The sequence below is a fragment of the Nicotiana tabacum genome, chromosome 21 (genome assembly GCF_000715075.1).
Source record: "Nicotiana tabacum cultivar K326 chromosome 21, ASM71507v2, whole genome shotgun sequence".
Taxonomy (NCBI): domain Eukaryota; kingdom Viridiplantae; phylum Streptophyta; class Magnoliopsida; order Solanales; family Solanaceae; genus Nicotiana; species Nicotiana tabacum.
The window spans coordinates 51,404,620-51,421,575 of NC_134100.1; the positions used below are offsets into that span (position 1 = coordinate 51,404,620).

At 37.1% G+C, this 16,956-nt stretch overlaps 1 long non-coding RNA gene across 1 annotated transcript; it reads left to right on the forward strand.

The window, feature by feature from the left end:
- The first annotated feature begins 11,566 nt into the window (after positions 1 to 11,566).
- LOC107786719 (uncharacterized) lies at positions 11,567 to 16,954 on the forward strand. Its single transcript, XR_001648209.2, has 3 exons — positions 11,567 to 11,851; positions 11,972 to 16,524; positions 16,760 to 16,954. It is a non-coding gene; the product is annotated as an uncharacterized LOC107786719 (long non-coding RNA).
- The last annotated feature ends 2 nt before the right edge of the window (positions 16,955 to 16,956 follow it).

Below are 16,956 nucleotides of genomic sequence, written 5' to 3' on the forward strand. Positions count from 1 at the left end.
TTGCTTGAAAACCCACGAACAATCTCCCAAAGTCGAGGTCTTCAACTCCAAAAATGAATAAATCCTCAAAAACCCTCGACAATATAGAGTCTGCCCAGCCATGATCGCTCTTGCGACATAATTAGCCACTTCTGCGGCGTTGCTTTTCCGACAAAAGAACTGCACCTGCGAAGCCCATTGACCAGCTGCCCTCTTGCACCTACGGACTCTGTCCTCTTCTGTGGCATTCGCAGGTGCGAGGCCAAAATCCGCCTCTGCGAAAGGCTTCTCTTCTGCGCTCCAAGTCTCCGCACCTGCAATGCCGCAGGTGAGCAAAATCCCCTGCTTCTGTGACCTCACACCAGTCTTCCAAATTCCACTTCTGTGGTATCACACCTGCGCCCCAAAGTCCCGCAAGTGCGACCAAACCAAAACTTTCCCAAAACCAGCCTTAACCAACATGCCCCAAACGATCCGAAACCCATCCGAGCCACTCGAGACCCCGTCCGAATATACGAATAAGTATTATAACATAATGCGGACCTACTCGAGGCCTCAAATAAAATCAAATAACGTTGAAATTATAAATCGCACCACGAATCGAACTTATGAATTTCCAAATCCTCCAACTTCCAAAACTCCTACCGAAACATATCAAATCAACCGGGAATGATGTCAAATTTTGCATGCAAGTCTCAAATGACATCACGGAGCTAATCCAACTCTCGGAATAGGAATTCGAGCCCTATATCAACAAAGTCAACTCCCGATAAAATCACCCAACCTTCCAAAACTTCAACTTCCCAATTTTTGCCAAAATGCTTTAATCAACCTACAGACCTCCAAATCCAAATCCGGATGCACAGCTAAGTCCAAAATCACCATACGAAACTATTGGAATTATCAAAATACCATTTGTAATAATCTGACCGATCGTTTTGAGATCTAGCGCGTCGTTCGGTAATTTGAGGCTATGAGTAGCTTCACTTCAGGTATTATGACTTATACGTGTGGTCGAAATTAAATTTCGGGAAGTCCGGAATTGATTTTGAAAGGAAATTTTCATTTTAGAAGCTTTAAGTTGGATGAATATACTAAGGTGTGATTTCGAGTAAACAACCTCAGAATCTGGATTTGAAGGTCCCAACAGGTTCGTATGATTATTCTGGACTTAGAGGCGCATCCGAAAGTGGATTTGGAGGTCCGTAGGTCATTTCGGGTCACTTGGTAAAAAATGGAAATTTGAAGTTTTTGGAAAGTTTGACCAAGGGTGAACTTTTTGATATCGGGGTCGGATTAGATTTATGGAAGTTGGAGTAGGTTCGTGGTGCCATTTATGACTTGTGTGCAAAATTTGAGGTCAATCGGACGTGATTTGATAGGTTTCGGCATCGTTTGTAGAATTTGGAAATTTCGAAGTTCATTAGGCTTGAATCCGTGTGTAATTTGCATTTTTGATGTTGTTTGAGGTGGTTTGAGGATTCAACTAAGTTCGTATGATTTTATAAGACTGATCAAGGTTAACGGATCAAGGTTCGAAGTTAACGGATCAAGATTCGAAGTTGAAGAATTGCTGAAGGTTTGAAACTGCTGGTGTAATCGCATCTGCGGATTGGGAACTGCAGATGCGAGAAAGGGACCGTAGAAGTGGCTAGGAAGGCTTTGAGTAGGGGCCGCAGATGCGGACTTTAGGGTGCAGAAGCGCTTGCGAAGAAGCGGGCGGACGTGCGCAGGTGCGATGGAAGTTTCCGCACCTGCGATCGCGCAGATGTGGTCCAAGACTCGCAGAATTAGTGGCAGCTGGGCTAAGCGACTTTCGTAGATGCGGAGTCTTCACCGCAGAAGCAGAACCGCGGATGCGGAAAAATAGTCGCAAGTGCGAAAAGGGTCTGGGCAGAATGTTTAAAAATGAGAGTTTCGTGATTTTGGCTTCATTTCATCATTTTGAGCTTGAATTTTGGAGATTTTGAGAGGGCTTTTCTAGTGAAATTCTTGAGGTAAGATCCTTGTATCCATTTATCTTCAATAATGATGTTTCTCCACTGATTTTACACCTAGTTGGTGAGTTTTTGAGGTGAAATTTGGGGGTTTAGCGCTAGAGAATTGGAAAGTGAATTTTGGGGGTTCGGATGACCAAATAGTGTCGGATTTTGATAAATTTGGTATGGTTAGACTCGTGAGTGAATGGGCTTTCGGGTTTTGGAACTTTTGTCAGATTTTGAGACGTAGGCACAGGGCCGGTTTGAGCCAATTTCGGATTGTGGCTTATAATTTCGTGTTTTTCTTATGGAATTGATTCTTTTAGCCTATATTAATTTTATTGTACTGCTTGTGGCTAGATTCGGGGCATTTGGAGACTGATTCGAGAGGCAAAGGCACTTTGGAGTTGAGTTTTGCGCGGTTTGAGATAAGTAACAGTTTTAAATCTGGTCCTGAGGGTATGAAACCCCTGATTATTATATTATGTGAGTATTTTGGAGGTGACGCACATGCTAGGTGACGGGCGTGTGGGCGTGCACCGTGGGAATTGGGACTTGATCTATTCCGTGAAACTGGAAAGTTGAATAAGCTTGTTGTTAGCTATGTGCCTTTTCTGTGCTATAGAAATTTGACAGTGAATCATGTTAGAAATCATGCTTAGGCTATGTGTTGGCACTGTAAAGACCCCCAACGGTCGTGATACCTATTGAACCTTCATGCTTATTATTACTTGTACCCAGTCACAGTTTACTTGTTTATTTTATCTCAATCTCTATTGTTCATTATTGATGCATCATATCATTGTTGTTTGGGCTGATTTCATGATTAGTGAGAGCCCGAGAGACTGGAGATATTTATGACTGAGTGAGGCCGAGGGCCTGATTGTGAGATATTATATTATAGCATGTTAGTTGTCCGTGCAACACGTGAGTTATCCGTGCAGCACGTGAGTTGTCCGTATGGATCCATATATTATCCTATAGCACGTGAGTTGTCCGTGCAGCACGTGAATTGTCTGTGCGGATCCAGATATTAATACTATAGCACGTGAGTCGTCTGTGCAGCACGTGAGTTGTCCGTGCGGATTATAGCGCTTGGGCTATAGGAGCCCCTCCAGAGTCTGTACACCCCCAGTGAGCACAGGTACTTATTGAGTGTGAGTATTGAGGGCTGAGAGCCGAGTGTTGAGCTATTGAGAGAGCTTGAGGGACTGTTGCCCTGAGAGGTTGCACTTGTTTCATTTGTTGTTACACTTAGATGATTTATGTCATTGTTTTGAAACTTCTGGAAAATATTGTATCCGATTTTACCTGAACTTGGTAATGTGTAACTGACAAGACTTAAATTGCCGGAATTGAAACATGTCCACTTTCATTGCTGAAATTACTAAAATAAATTGTATTTGTATAGTTCGTCACTACTTTCAGTTACTTAATTACTATTGTTACTTACTGAGTTGGTTTTATTCACGCTACACCCTGCACTTTATGTGCAGATCCAGGTGTTTTCGGTCATGGAGGGCATTGATCTCGTGCGTGGTTGAGTTTCGGAGATTCACGAGGTAGTTGCCGGTGTTTGCGGCCAATTGTGCGACCGTATAACCGTTTAGCGGGCCACACTTCGGTCGCATAGTCATCCTTGGACTTTTGCGGAGGGAGGTTCTGCGGCGCATTATGCGATCGCAAAACAGGTTTGCGGGCCGCATAACGGCTGCAGAGTGAAGCAGGCCAGCCCAGTTCCCAGGGCCACCTTTCACGGTCATTTCGTGGACCACATAATCATTATGCGGTCACATATGCGGCCGCAGAACCTGTTCCGGAGCTTCATTTTTGGGATTTTTAAACCCGACCCTATTCCGTTAAAACACATCCCATAGACCATTTTGAGCTTATTTCTGATATCTTTAGAGTGAGAGAGAGAGTCCTAGAGGGAGAAAGTGATCTTCATAAAAATATTTCTCTTCAATTCTTGCTTAAACCTTTGAATATTATCAAGAGAAGCACCCTAGGTCTTTATCCTAAGAGGTAAGATTCTATCACTAAGCTCTTAATTTCGAAATATAACTAGAATGGGCAATTACTAAGGTAGTTCATGGGGATGGGACTTGTTATCTTGCATGCATGTGTTATCAAAGAATGTGGGAAGGTTGTGAGCTAAAAATGGTAGAGAATGGGTTGGGGAATGATGGAATCTTTCGCAAAAGGGCCTTAAGAACTTTAATGCACACCTAGTATTTTATAAAATGATAAAATGAGCTAGAACCATGATCATACTCCTAATATTGATTCAATTTGTTACATTTTCAAAATAGATAGAAGTTGCTAAGATTTCCGGAATACTTTAGAGTGTAAGGAAGCTCAATTGAGGTATGTTGGCTAAACTTTCTCTATTTGAATCGAATTCCATAATGTTCCCATGAGTTTCAAGGTATGGGTTGCGCATTAAAATATTATGGCTTTGAATCGTATTTTACATGAAAGCTAGTATGCCAAATTGTATGAGAAAATCTCAATATTCTTAAGACTCTTAATTGCTCATATGTATACCTAAAGTCTTGATTGGAAATGTATTATTGTTGGTAATCTATAAAGATGGTTGGAAATGAAATAATTGAATTGGGGGTATAGCGTGTGGCCAACGTGCCAAGAATTTAAGTTATGACTGTGGCTAGTAGTGAAAACGATTTGAGAGAATGTGATAAAGAATATGAAATGAGCCTCGACTCAATTGTTTAAAAATAATTTCGAAAATAGAATTTTCTAAAAGCTTTTGTACTCAATTCATGTCCATAAGTGGCTGCTTTAACTAATGCTTTGCTTTACAAATATATCCAGTGTGATTCGAGTTCTTACATACTCAGGTGTTGAAATTGTATATTGTCATTTCTAGGAAGGAGTATTGCAAGAATAAATGGTGTATTGATTGCTTATGATCTTGATGTGTGCTTGTATTGCTGGTCGGTATGCCTCATTATTTGGGAAGAAACCTTTTGTGTTTAAAGTTCCCATTACTAATAAATTTGAGTTATATGATTTCGGAAATATTCAATATGTTGATATTTAATGGTGATCATTGAAATTGAAAGAGGTGGAAGTGTGGAATATGAAATACGGTCACCGTTCCAGGAATAAAGAATCTTGTGAATGGCCAAATGAGCCAAGAATATATTGTTGTTGTGAGTGTCTGGAAATACTAATAAGAATTTATACAATGTGAAAGATGTTGAGGTGACTACAATTGTAGTTATGTTACCTTTGTGTGCAAATCAAATCAAAAAAAAAATATTTTTGGGAGCATCATTAGAAAAATCGAGGAAGGGTGCGTCATAAGGCCAACACCCGAAACTACACGTGCCGGTGTAGGGATGGATTGTGATTGTTCCCCTTATTTGGGATGAAATTAAAATATTGGAGAAATTGTGATATTATTCCCCTTAATTGGGATGAAATTGGTAACAATTGCGGATTGAAAAAGTCAACCCACACGGCATAAGTGGGAAGGCGGCCTAGCTGATCAGGTGGAGATCGGATGCCATGTTGCGCACATGGTGGTACTACTCTTGGTAACAACTCTCTTTCGCATCACTCGTCAAACCACATTATTCGTGGGGAGATGGCCTAGCCGATCGGGCGTGATCAGACTCCATGCTAACAAAGACGATGGCATATCGGTGCTAATGATCTCCCAACCAAAAAGTGTATATGAAGTTCGTATTTTGAAAATTATTATGTTTTAACTGGACATTTGGATATTGTTGATAGTGACTTGTCGTATCTATGTATTGTCTTTTCTTATATGGTCATTCTATTTTGAAAGAGGACTTTTAGCTTTACATACTAGTACTATTCGACAATACTAACGTCCCTTTTGCCGGGGGCGGTGCATCTTTAATGAATGCAGGTGGATCCACAACAGGCGGCATTGATCTGTGATAGCGGTACACTTTCTTCAGCTGACTTGGTGAGCCCCCTTAATTTCGGGGGTCATGTATGTTGTATCGTTTGTTTCTCACGCATTGTGTTTTGAGGTATAGCCGGGGCTTTGTTGCCGGCATTTCCCTATTACTCTTCTATTGTACTTAGAGGCTTGATTTTGGGAATTGAACTAGAAATGTTGGTATTTGGAAATCATATTTTTCATTAATTCTATAAACTCGTAATATTTTGGAAGTTATGAATGAAGATGCTAATGGGAATGAAAAGGAAGTTGTTAATAAAAATTTTTCAGTGTTTGATTAATGGAGTACATCTCCTTTTTATTCATAGATGAGTTCTAGTAGAAGGAATTCTAACAGGCTGGCTTGGCCGGGTTCTCTCGGTTGAGCACCGGTTGCGCTCCCCGATTTTGGGGCGTGACATTTGCACACTATATTTTGAGTTTAACTCCTGTTTTTACGAAAACTTTATCATGTAAAAGCTTTTGACTTATCTTTTATGAAACATTGGAAGTATTTTTGAGAATCGGCTTGCCTAGTACCATCGATAGGCGCCATCACGACAGTTTAGGATTTTGGGTCGTGACACCATTTCGGAGTCGTCTACACAAAATTTAAATTCTGGTCAACTGTTACCGCTCAAGATTCTAAAACAAGAATCCTTCTTCCAAATTGACTCCGAATCATCCTAAAACTGAACTCGGCCTCACACGCAAGTCATAACACATAATACGAAGCTGCTCGAGACCTTAAGCTGCCGAACGGGACACTAATTCTCAATACGACTGGTCGGGTCGTTACATTACCCTAATTCAAGCATATTGAAACTAATGAACTTCAGACTTCTAATACTAATGTCGAACCATATCAAATCAACTCTGAAAAACCTCAAAATTTTCACACTAGTCCCAAATGACACGAAGGGCCTATTCTAACTCCCGAAACCAAAATCCGAACCCGATATCAATGAAGTCAACTCTCGGTCAAACCTTCAAAACCTTCAACTTTTTACCTTTCGCCAAAAAGCCTCAAAATAACCTACGAACCTCCAAATCAACATCCGGACATATGCTTAAGTCCAAAACCACCATACGAAGCTATCAGAACCATATAAACTCCATTCCAGACTCGTCTATATAAAAGTCAAACTCCGATCAACTCTTTCAACTCAAGCTTCCAACCTTATGACTAATTATTCTAATTCACTCCAAAATATTCCTGAAACCAATCTGACCACCCCGACAAGTCACATAACCACAAATGAACATAGAAGAAGTGATAAATAGGGAATGAGGTTATAATATACAAAATGACCTGCCGGGTCATCACAAAAAGTCGCAAAAGCGAGGTGGGTGATTCTCTTTTGCGATGGGGTGGTCGTAAATGCGATTGGCTGCTAGGCTGGACAACTTTCCCAATTGCAATGCCTATCTCGCTTTTGCAAAGTTAGTATTATCGCAAATGCGATGCTTTGTGTCAAAAATGCGACGCTTTGTGTCGCAAATGCAACGTTAGTAGACTGTTGCACAGTTCGCTTTTATGAAAAAATGTTCGTATTTGAGGGCATCACAATTACGAATAAGAGTTCGAAATTTCAATACCTACAGTTGGGCAAAAAAGAGAAAAATCGGGACTTAGGTAATTTTACTCTATTTTTCAACTCCAAACACTCAAGAGGCGATTTTTGAAGAATTTTATCTTCCCAAATTCATTGATAAGAAACTCTAATATATTTTCTATCAATTCCCCATTACTTTTTATGAGTTATTAACATCAAATCTAGGAATTTCGTGATAGAAATTAGGGGTTTTGTGTAGAATTTAGGAATTTTGTAAAATTAAAATTTAGACCTCAAATTGAGGCCAGATTTTGAAACGAATCACATAACCGAGCTCGGGGGTGAATGGGTAACCAAATTTTGGTCCGGATCTCGAATTTTGACCAAGCGAGTCTGGGGTTAAATTTTGTTGACTTTTTCAATTTCATCAATGATTGAACCTTTTTTATTCTTGGGTAGTTTCTAAAGCGTATTTTGAATTGTTTGAATTATATTTGGCTAGATTTTGTTGGTTTGGAGGCTTGTTCAAAAGGAAAAGCCATAGTTGAGTATTGATTTGATTGCGAAAAGAGGTAAGTATTGTGTCTAAGTTTGACTTGAGACAATTAGGACTTGTTGGTCTATTTGTTATGTGAATTATGTAGGAAAATAGTGTATATGCGAGGTGACGAGTGTATATATGCTTTCACGGGTTAAATCATGCGGGTTGGACTATTTACCTTTATGTCATCACTTATTCCATGTTACCTCTTGCTATATGCTTTGATTACTATATTGTAATGACCCGACCGGTCATTTTATACTCTAGCATATCATTTGATGGTTTGAGACCTTGAGTAGCTTCATTTCATGTATTATAACTTACACGCGTAGTTGGTTTATATTTTCGAGAAATTTGGAGTTGATTTGGTAGGATAATTCTCAATTCGGAAGTTTAGTAGAGCTAATGGAACTAGTGCATATGTCTTTTTGTATCATTTATCACTGCTTGGACCACTTGACTAAAACTCTCTGAAACCTGAGCTGACTAGAAGTAATACTTATCTGCTGATAATGTGCATTTAACTTACTGTATCTTAGTAATGATCTTTCTAAGCGTTCTGACATATGTGTTAAGATCAACCTTAAGGTCACTAATGTTACTAGACACTATCAGTCCATTTGCCATGATATACCCTTATGTTAGTATCCTGGTAATAGATTCTAGGGTTAGTATGGTTGTTGCTTATGAGTTTTTTATGTCTTGGTATTTTGATAATAATGCAACATCTTCTGCAGCTGTTTATACCAGTGTATTTGACTTTTGTGCATATGAGTTTTTGGGAAGCTTATCATGAACCTTGTGTTTATTTTTGCAATGCATGAAATTGCTAAAACTTTACTTGTGTTTAAACATTTGAGGAAGAGTAAAAGTAGATGGCTAAGGGTATTTAGGTGTGAACCTGAATTGTCGCTAAAGTACCCCTCCCTGGCACATGGGAATTTTATCCATGAATAAGGTCTCATTCTAAGCCTTTGGTTATTAATTCCTATTAATCCTCACCGGGGTTAATACAAGTAAAATTAGCTTCACTATATTTCTCCCCCTCATGTTATTATTGTTACTTGATATAATTTTATCTCTTATTGATTTTTTCACTAATTATTTCCCCTGTTCTTTTATGCATGTACGATCTAGGCCTACTGAGTAGCTTTGGAATTCAAACCCAAGTTCCAGACTTGAGCCGCATTCCCATCTTCCTTCTTGTTGAGTCTGCCGCTTATGTGAACATTGTTGGGACTGATTATTCGTTGGCCCCATACTAAGAGTCCAACTCTCTTTCTCTTTTATTTTAAATAATCATTAGCCATTTATCTATTGCTCATGTATATAGACATATATATATTGAAACTGACATTGTTGTGGGTTATTATTTGAGGTTCTGTAGGAAACCTAGGAAAGCCAAAAGTTGTAGGTAAAAGACGGTCGATTAGGATTATAAAAACATGCTTACTCTTCATTACTTGAACTTTTATAGTTTGGAACTAACCTAAAATAAACAGTTTACTCACATTTATCACTAATGATTTTTAGCTTTTAATAATTAACAGATTTGGAAACCAAAACTAATGCTTCTTGGAACTTCAAAGTAGATCATATATGATAACGGGCTATTTTCAAAATTAAAGGCAGACACACATTCAAGTTTGCAATAACAAACATCGACAAGTTTTAAGCACAAAACTTTCTTGCTAAAACAGTCTTCAAAGACAAAGGTATTCCAATTAGAGACACATTTCCACCGGGTAAATCTTTCGCTTTACAAGTTAAACAACCTCATAAATAATATCTCTCTTTTCAAATAGAATTCACAGCTTTCCCAAAATAATGTGTTTTTCTAACAAGGTTTCAAAACATTCTTTACAAATCTTATTTAGCCATTTTAGACATTAAACTGAGCAGAATATAGATATTCCTTTCCCCCAAACCTAACCTTTGTTTAAGGAGCCACCTCAGGTAAATTTTAAGGGATGTCTAACACCTTCCCCTTAGAATAACTAGAACCCTTACACAAAGCCCAATTGTTAGCAGACTATTAGGATAATAAACTTACGGACTTATAGGTACCCTAATATACCTACAAATATTGGGTGGCAACTCTCTTTTATCAACCTTAGATGAACCATTAGTTATATTTTATTTTGACTAGTGCAAAATAGGATGCAACAACATGGCAACGGGTCAACTGACATAACATCTTGCAGTTATTCAGTCTAACTCTAAAATTAGGAAATACTCTACTCTAGTAAACATAGGTCATGCTGCATAAACCTTAGGTAAGTCAGTCCTTGGTGTGGACTCACAATTAGAAAATATGCCTTAATGTCAACGGGTCATGCACCCGATGATATGCCTTTTGTGGAACGACGAACCAATCAAAATAAGACTCTAAAGATCCAGGAGCAAACACTTACCAAACTTTTCACCTCTTTAGATGGAAATCAACATCAACATCCCCGAGATTAACATCGTCATGGGTGCACCGCACGAGCTGAAGCAATGGTGGAGAAAAATCTGACAGGAGCATGGAGATCATAATACACTTGGGAACACTGACCGCCTTGATGAACATCCGAGCCGACAATGTCCTTACTAGGCTGTTGATAGAGTTTTGGGACCCAGCTAAGGTGGTCTTCAAGTTTGTCCATTGTAAATTGATACCAATACTGGATGAGATTACCAGCTTCATGGAGTTACCATTTGCCGGATGGAAATCGACACTGCCAGTTGTCATGCCTGACCATAGGTTCCTTCATGCATTGGTTATGACAAGCAACAGAAATTTGAGAAACATCGAAGATGGATGGGTTAGTTTGGACCAGCTGTTCGACAAATTCGGACACCGGGAAAGTTACGAGTGGCACCTTGAATATTTCCAATACGATCAAACAACATGGGAGAGTCTTTGTCCCCTAACCATTTCTCCGGCATTGTTGGGATTATTAGTTTTCCCGCAAAGAAAGGGACGAATCAACATCAACCTGCTGCCTCTGGTCTTGGCAACCTTTTGAGGGAATCTGCAAGTGACCCTTGTTCCCATGATATTGGCAGAGACATTCCGGGCACTGTTAGCATGCTCTAAAGGATATGGTTTTTCAATGGCTGCAACTTATTACTCCAGATATGGGCCGCATAACATCTCTTTCACAAGTAGGAAACCATTGACTATTTTGCTGGCATCGGTAACATGACCAGGAGCCATAACGAAAGAATGAGACATTGGGTTATGCTGCATGGGCAAGAGGAGTGACGAGACATGATGACCCATTTGAGCGGAGAATTCGTGAACTTGAAACTTTCGTGGCTAAGTGGCATGGCAATTTTGAGAAGCCCGGAAAAGTACTACATCGAGTTAGTGAGATTGGAAGGAATTCAGCCGTACACACCTCAGAGGGTTCTAAGGTAATTTGCACTACAAGAAAAAGGTTTATTAGCGAGCAACACTGCGGAAATCTGGTCCATAAAAGTGTGCCCATAGGGACAAGTTTTTTGACCGGTCCCTAATTCTCTTTTTATTTTCTAAATTAATTGAAAAGATAAATTGCCCGTCCCTAATAAGCTAAGTTAAGCGGCGAGTAAAAGCGCCACCGCGCCAATATAAAAATTACTCCTATTCATTAGATGAAATAAGAATACGCATATTAATTAACCCCCCACCAACCCCATCCCCCTATCTCTCGTATTTTTTCCAAAACGAAACCCTATCCTCTCAATGTGTTTTTTAATCTGAAAGCATATGAAGTCCTTAACAATCAACTATTTCAAATTTTTCTCTCAAAGGCTGAAGACTCACGTGATGTCTATTTGAACTGGGTGAAGACTCAGAAACTGATAATAACATGGTTATCAATTTGAACAGGTTTGTCACTTTTCTTCTCTTTTTGGTTGAAGACTAGAAATTTCATTTTAGTGAATATTGATTATAGAGAATGATAATATTTTGTACGGATTCTGTTCAATATTTATTGTTGCGGTGTAGGGTTTAAAGTGGGAGTATTGAGATGTGAGGATGGCGGCTATGATTAGGTTTAAAGATTGGGTGTAGAGCAAGGAGGATGAGGGAATAAAAAAAATCTCCCTTTAGTTGTTTTGTTCGCGAGAAGAAAGAAATGTAGGTAACAGAAGTCTTTCTCTGCTGAGATGTCCCTTTGAATGCAACTGTAAACACTTGTATTTTTGGGATTGTGAACGCGCTTCCTGAAAACGAAAATAAATACTGAAAGTTGATTAAATTAGATGTTATATAGTCAAAAAAGTTTGTTTTTTTTATTATTCCGTAGTTAAAAAGAAAAAAAAAACTTTTTGACCCAAATATGATGTGTTGTGTTAGGAAAGGAAAGGAAAGGAAATTGTAGATATGTAATGTTGTGGTGTCACTTGCGAAATTTTCTCACTTTGTTCCTAGATTTTTCCTGTTAAGATAGGTGGGATTAAAATTCATTTGGTATCAAAATATTACTAGGTTGTTTGGATTGGCTATACTTATAAGAAATATTATTTGCTTGAATGCATGAAACCTCATTAAATAGCGTCAAAATCCATCTCTTATGAATAAAATGCCTTTGATGAAGCCTCATCTATTTAAATTGTCCTCTCTAATGTGGAATTTGTTACAAAGAAAGCTGCCTACAGATGATAAGATCAAATCCTTTGGATTTTGTTTTGTCTTCTAATGATGTGGTGTTAGACCTTGTGAAGAAATTATGGATCATATATTTTGTGGTTGTACTATTAGTGCTTCAATATTGCTGAATTTTTCACAGTAGTTAGGTCTTAAAAATGTACAGTAGGGTATTAGAATGATTATAAAACAGTCTAATTAACAACTCACGCTGGCTAATTATATTAAAACTAGTTCTCTCATAAAAAGAGCTAATTTTTTTCTATAATATTTGAGTATTTAAAAAAATTTAGTCCTTAAGTCCAAATATGGAATATATTTCAAGTTTTAATTCTTTTTATAACTTGGTTCTCTAATTTTAATCACTTGAGATTATTTTACTTTTTCCAATTCTTCCTTTTCTTTCTTCCTTTGTAACTTCCCAGTAATGAAAGTAACTAAAGAGACTTAAAAGCACAAAAATAGTATGCAAGTAAAGAGACTAAAAGTACTAATGAGCAGATACAGGGAATTGATTGGCGATATAATTTAATTTATTCATTTTTCAATGCAAAAAAATTTGAATGAATCGTCTTGTCATGTATGTAGGATTGCATTATATATCATGAGCTGAAGAAATGTTCAGATGCAAAAACTTAACCACCTTTTCTCTCAGCACCCAACTATATATGTATTCCAGCAATTACCATAAATTGGAGGATCAACACAGGCATGAGAAATTAATGTGCCAGAAGAATAAGGCTTTGATGGCTTGCTTCCCAGTTATAGTGAATACAAGACAATTTCATAAAGATAACTGTTGAAGATGAATACACTTGGCGAACATGTAGTATCTCTCTTCGTTCGATTATCTAATCATGAACGAAAAAGAAATGGAATTCTTATAACGTAAAACATACCTTAACTCCTAATTCTAATCAACTCAAGACTTTTGTCACACTACACATGAGTCCAAAAGTCTCGCGAAGTAGGCCAAAAGCGGTATGATTAATTCATTCCATACAAAAAAAAATTAGATCAAATATAATTCCCCGAAGTAGGCCATAAGTTAAGCTACTGTCGTTCCTGAATCCCAATAGATGTGTTCAAACAGCAAAATCCTTTAGATGTTTGGCTCACCATAACTAATACATTACCTAAGTATTATTTTGTACTTGAAAGTATACAACATTAAACGGTTAAATAAAGAGTAGAAAGATGAAAAAGGTTAACAATTATTCAATTCAAATTGAGAAAAAGAAGAAGAAAATTTTAATGAAGCAAAAAGAATTTCACCAACATATCTCATATTCCGAGCTCTCCAACTGTCACTCTGCCAGTCACTTTGTGAATGCACCAATGACAAAAGAGCAAACTCAGTTTGCTATAACCCTTACCCAAGAAACAGCAAAATAAGAGAGAGAGAGATCTTCTTTTGAATCCTATTGCCAAGTGAATTTCATATCTGCATATATAGCATTAACTTCTTTTTACTTCAACTTCTAATACTTCCTTTTTATCAAATTTTCCAACAGAATGAGGCGGACAATTATCATTCTGGATAACTTATCTAGCCTTTTAAAACAGAATTTTCTCCAAATAACACTTCAATTTATAATATTTTTAAGGCAACATGAATTCTCAAGTGGGAGAGTATGCATACATGATCGTTGTCTATTTATTGACGTCAAAACAATCATGAGCATCTGGAACCTGAGGGGGCCTGTGCCGCGAAATTTATGTCCGGTGGTGGTCAAATCTCTTCATTTCTTCAAAAGTAAAACTGCGCAACAAAGAATAATATCAATACTTAAATTTAAGCAATCATATCATTGTTAATAATTCTAGGAATTGAAGAAGAAGGATATTGCAACACAGAATAAGCTGGAGGCATACCCATAGGGCGGTCTGTTTAGAATATAATTGTTGCACTTTGCATGGGTAGATATTAGAGGAGGACAAAAGACAGTGAACGACCGGAAACGGAAGCGTAAATGGAATTGATTATAACGCGACTTTTCAGAAGCAAACGGTTAGTGTTTTACGTTACTAATGTGACCCTTCAGAAGCAAAACTATAGTCTTTTCCCAAATTGGTTTGTTTGTTATGTAGTAGAATGAATAAGAAATTGTAGAAAAGGGAGAAAATAGATAAATACCAATGCTGGTCATAGGAAGTGCCACATCACATTTCTCATCCCCAACTTTATATATATATATATATATATATATATATATATATATATATAGAGAGAGAGAGAGAGAGAGAGAGAGAGAGAGAGAGAGAGAGAGAGAGAGAGAGAGAGAGAGAGAGAGAGAGAGAGAGAGAGAGAGAGAGAAATTGAACATTAATGGAAACCAACTGATAGAGAGAACATAAAAGGAGATGAAACAGAGTCAGATGAGAGAATATAAAGCTCAACATAACAATAGCTTACTCTACTACACTTTCTATTAGCTATTTATAATATATTGCAATCTTCACACACTACGCATTTATAATATATTTTTTCACAACGGGTGGTTTGAAGTATTCAAAAATCCTCTTCAAAAATTGATTATACAATGCTTACCCGTAGTCATTTGTCGGAACTTGTGGAAGATGAGATGTAGTAGTTGATATCGACAAGAGAAACCTTCTTTAAGATTGCAACATCAGATTACACATGAGGTCAATCTCTTAGCTCACAAACATCGTATTTTGTCAATCTCAATATCTTTTAGCTTATTTTAATTGAATTAGAAGACAATGTTAAACCCAAATTTAATTCAATAAAGTTGTTTGGCAATACCTTCATTGGGTGATTGATTTATGAAATTTAACTCTAATGCTTCATCAATCTTAATATTTATGTTTGTTCTATGTTTTGAGAATATGTTGGTTGTTTTGGGCATTATAAATTGTTTGTGTCACTTCATTTAAGCTTGTCACAGTAAAAAACACAACAAGGAGCAAATATTACCAAAATTTAAAAATTTCAAGGCAATTGCATCTTACTTCAACCTCACGAAGTAAATAATAGGAAGGAAAGAGGCTGAGTGGTGCAGTTTAAAATATTTCAAGAAGGACAATTGCATCTTACTTTAACTAAAAGTTGTTATTATCGCCAGATATTTGTTCACATTGGCCATTGAAAATGGATCTCTGTCTTTACATTGGAGGAACATAATTATTCTTATCATTTTGTTGCAGTTCTGTTATGGGTATAATTTATTTATTGGTTAATTCGATTCTCGTGATTCATCATTGTCAGAGCTAATAGCCCCGGTATAATTATCTCACACAGTTAGTCTAGTCCCTGTGTCTAATTTGATAAGGTATCTATTATGACCCTGAGATGGGTTGTGAATGGAACTTTCATGACGTCCTTTTTTTTGGTCAAGCTTTGGAGGAAATATCAATATGTATGGCAGGTAAATAAAAGTTTCTTACTGTAATTCTCAGCATCTACTTTGATAGTTTCAAATAAATAGTTCTTAAGGAACATCTTCATTGGAGTTCTTAGGTTATGACTAATGATAGCTATAGACTAATTATTTTATTTGAACAAAGACATGTATGGAGAATGGTCAGTGGTTTCAGCTTCATCCTCCATATTGTATAATGCCTTTTGTCTTGGGCTCTTAGTTATGTAATTTGCTCAATATCTAGCTCTCAAAATTATTGATTACATGGTTAACAATAGTTTTACTCTTTCCTTTATTCATATTCTTGAAATGGCACATGAAGAAGTCTTTCCTCCTTGAATTGCTTGAGTGTGTTAGTCACTATCATTGGCCATGAAGTTGTGCTAAGTAAACGTTTTTATACAATATATATCGGTTTATAATTTATGTGTTGAGCACAAACTGATTTTCAAGATCTAAACTATATTTAATTACTTCCAGATTGTCTCACCGGAGGAAATACGATTCACTGCATATTGGTTAAAGGTATGTACATTATTAAAACTTGTGAAAGTATTGTTACTCGGATAATGTGTTTCGTAAATATTGATAGGCTATTTTACACTAATCTATATTTGAAAAAGTGCAATTGGATTATATATGTAAATGACATGCTTTTAAGGAGAAGAAAGTGTGCAATATTCAGGTGTTCCTCTCATTGTTGTTATCTTTCAAATACATAATATGATCTTCATAATTTTCTACTTTTTATTTTTTACAGGGTTTGAAGAGTTGAACTTATAAGTCAAGATGCAAGTTTTGAAGACTTCATGTAGTATTCTTTATCACTTGCAAGGATAGTTATATCACGACCCAAAACTTAACCCGTCGTGATGGCGCCTATCGTGATATTAGGCAAGCCGACATTTCTAAAATACATTCAACATTTAACAGAAATGAATTAAGACATTTAAAATA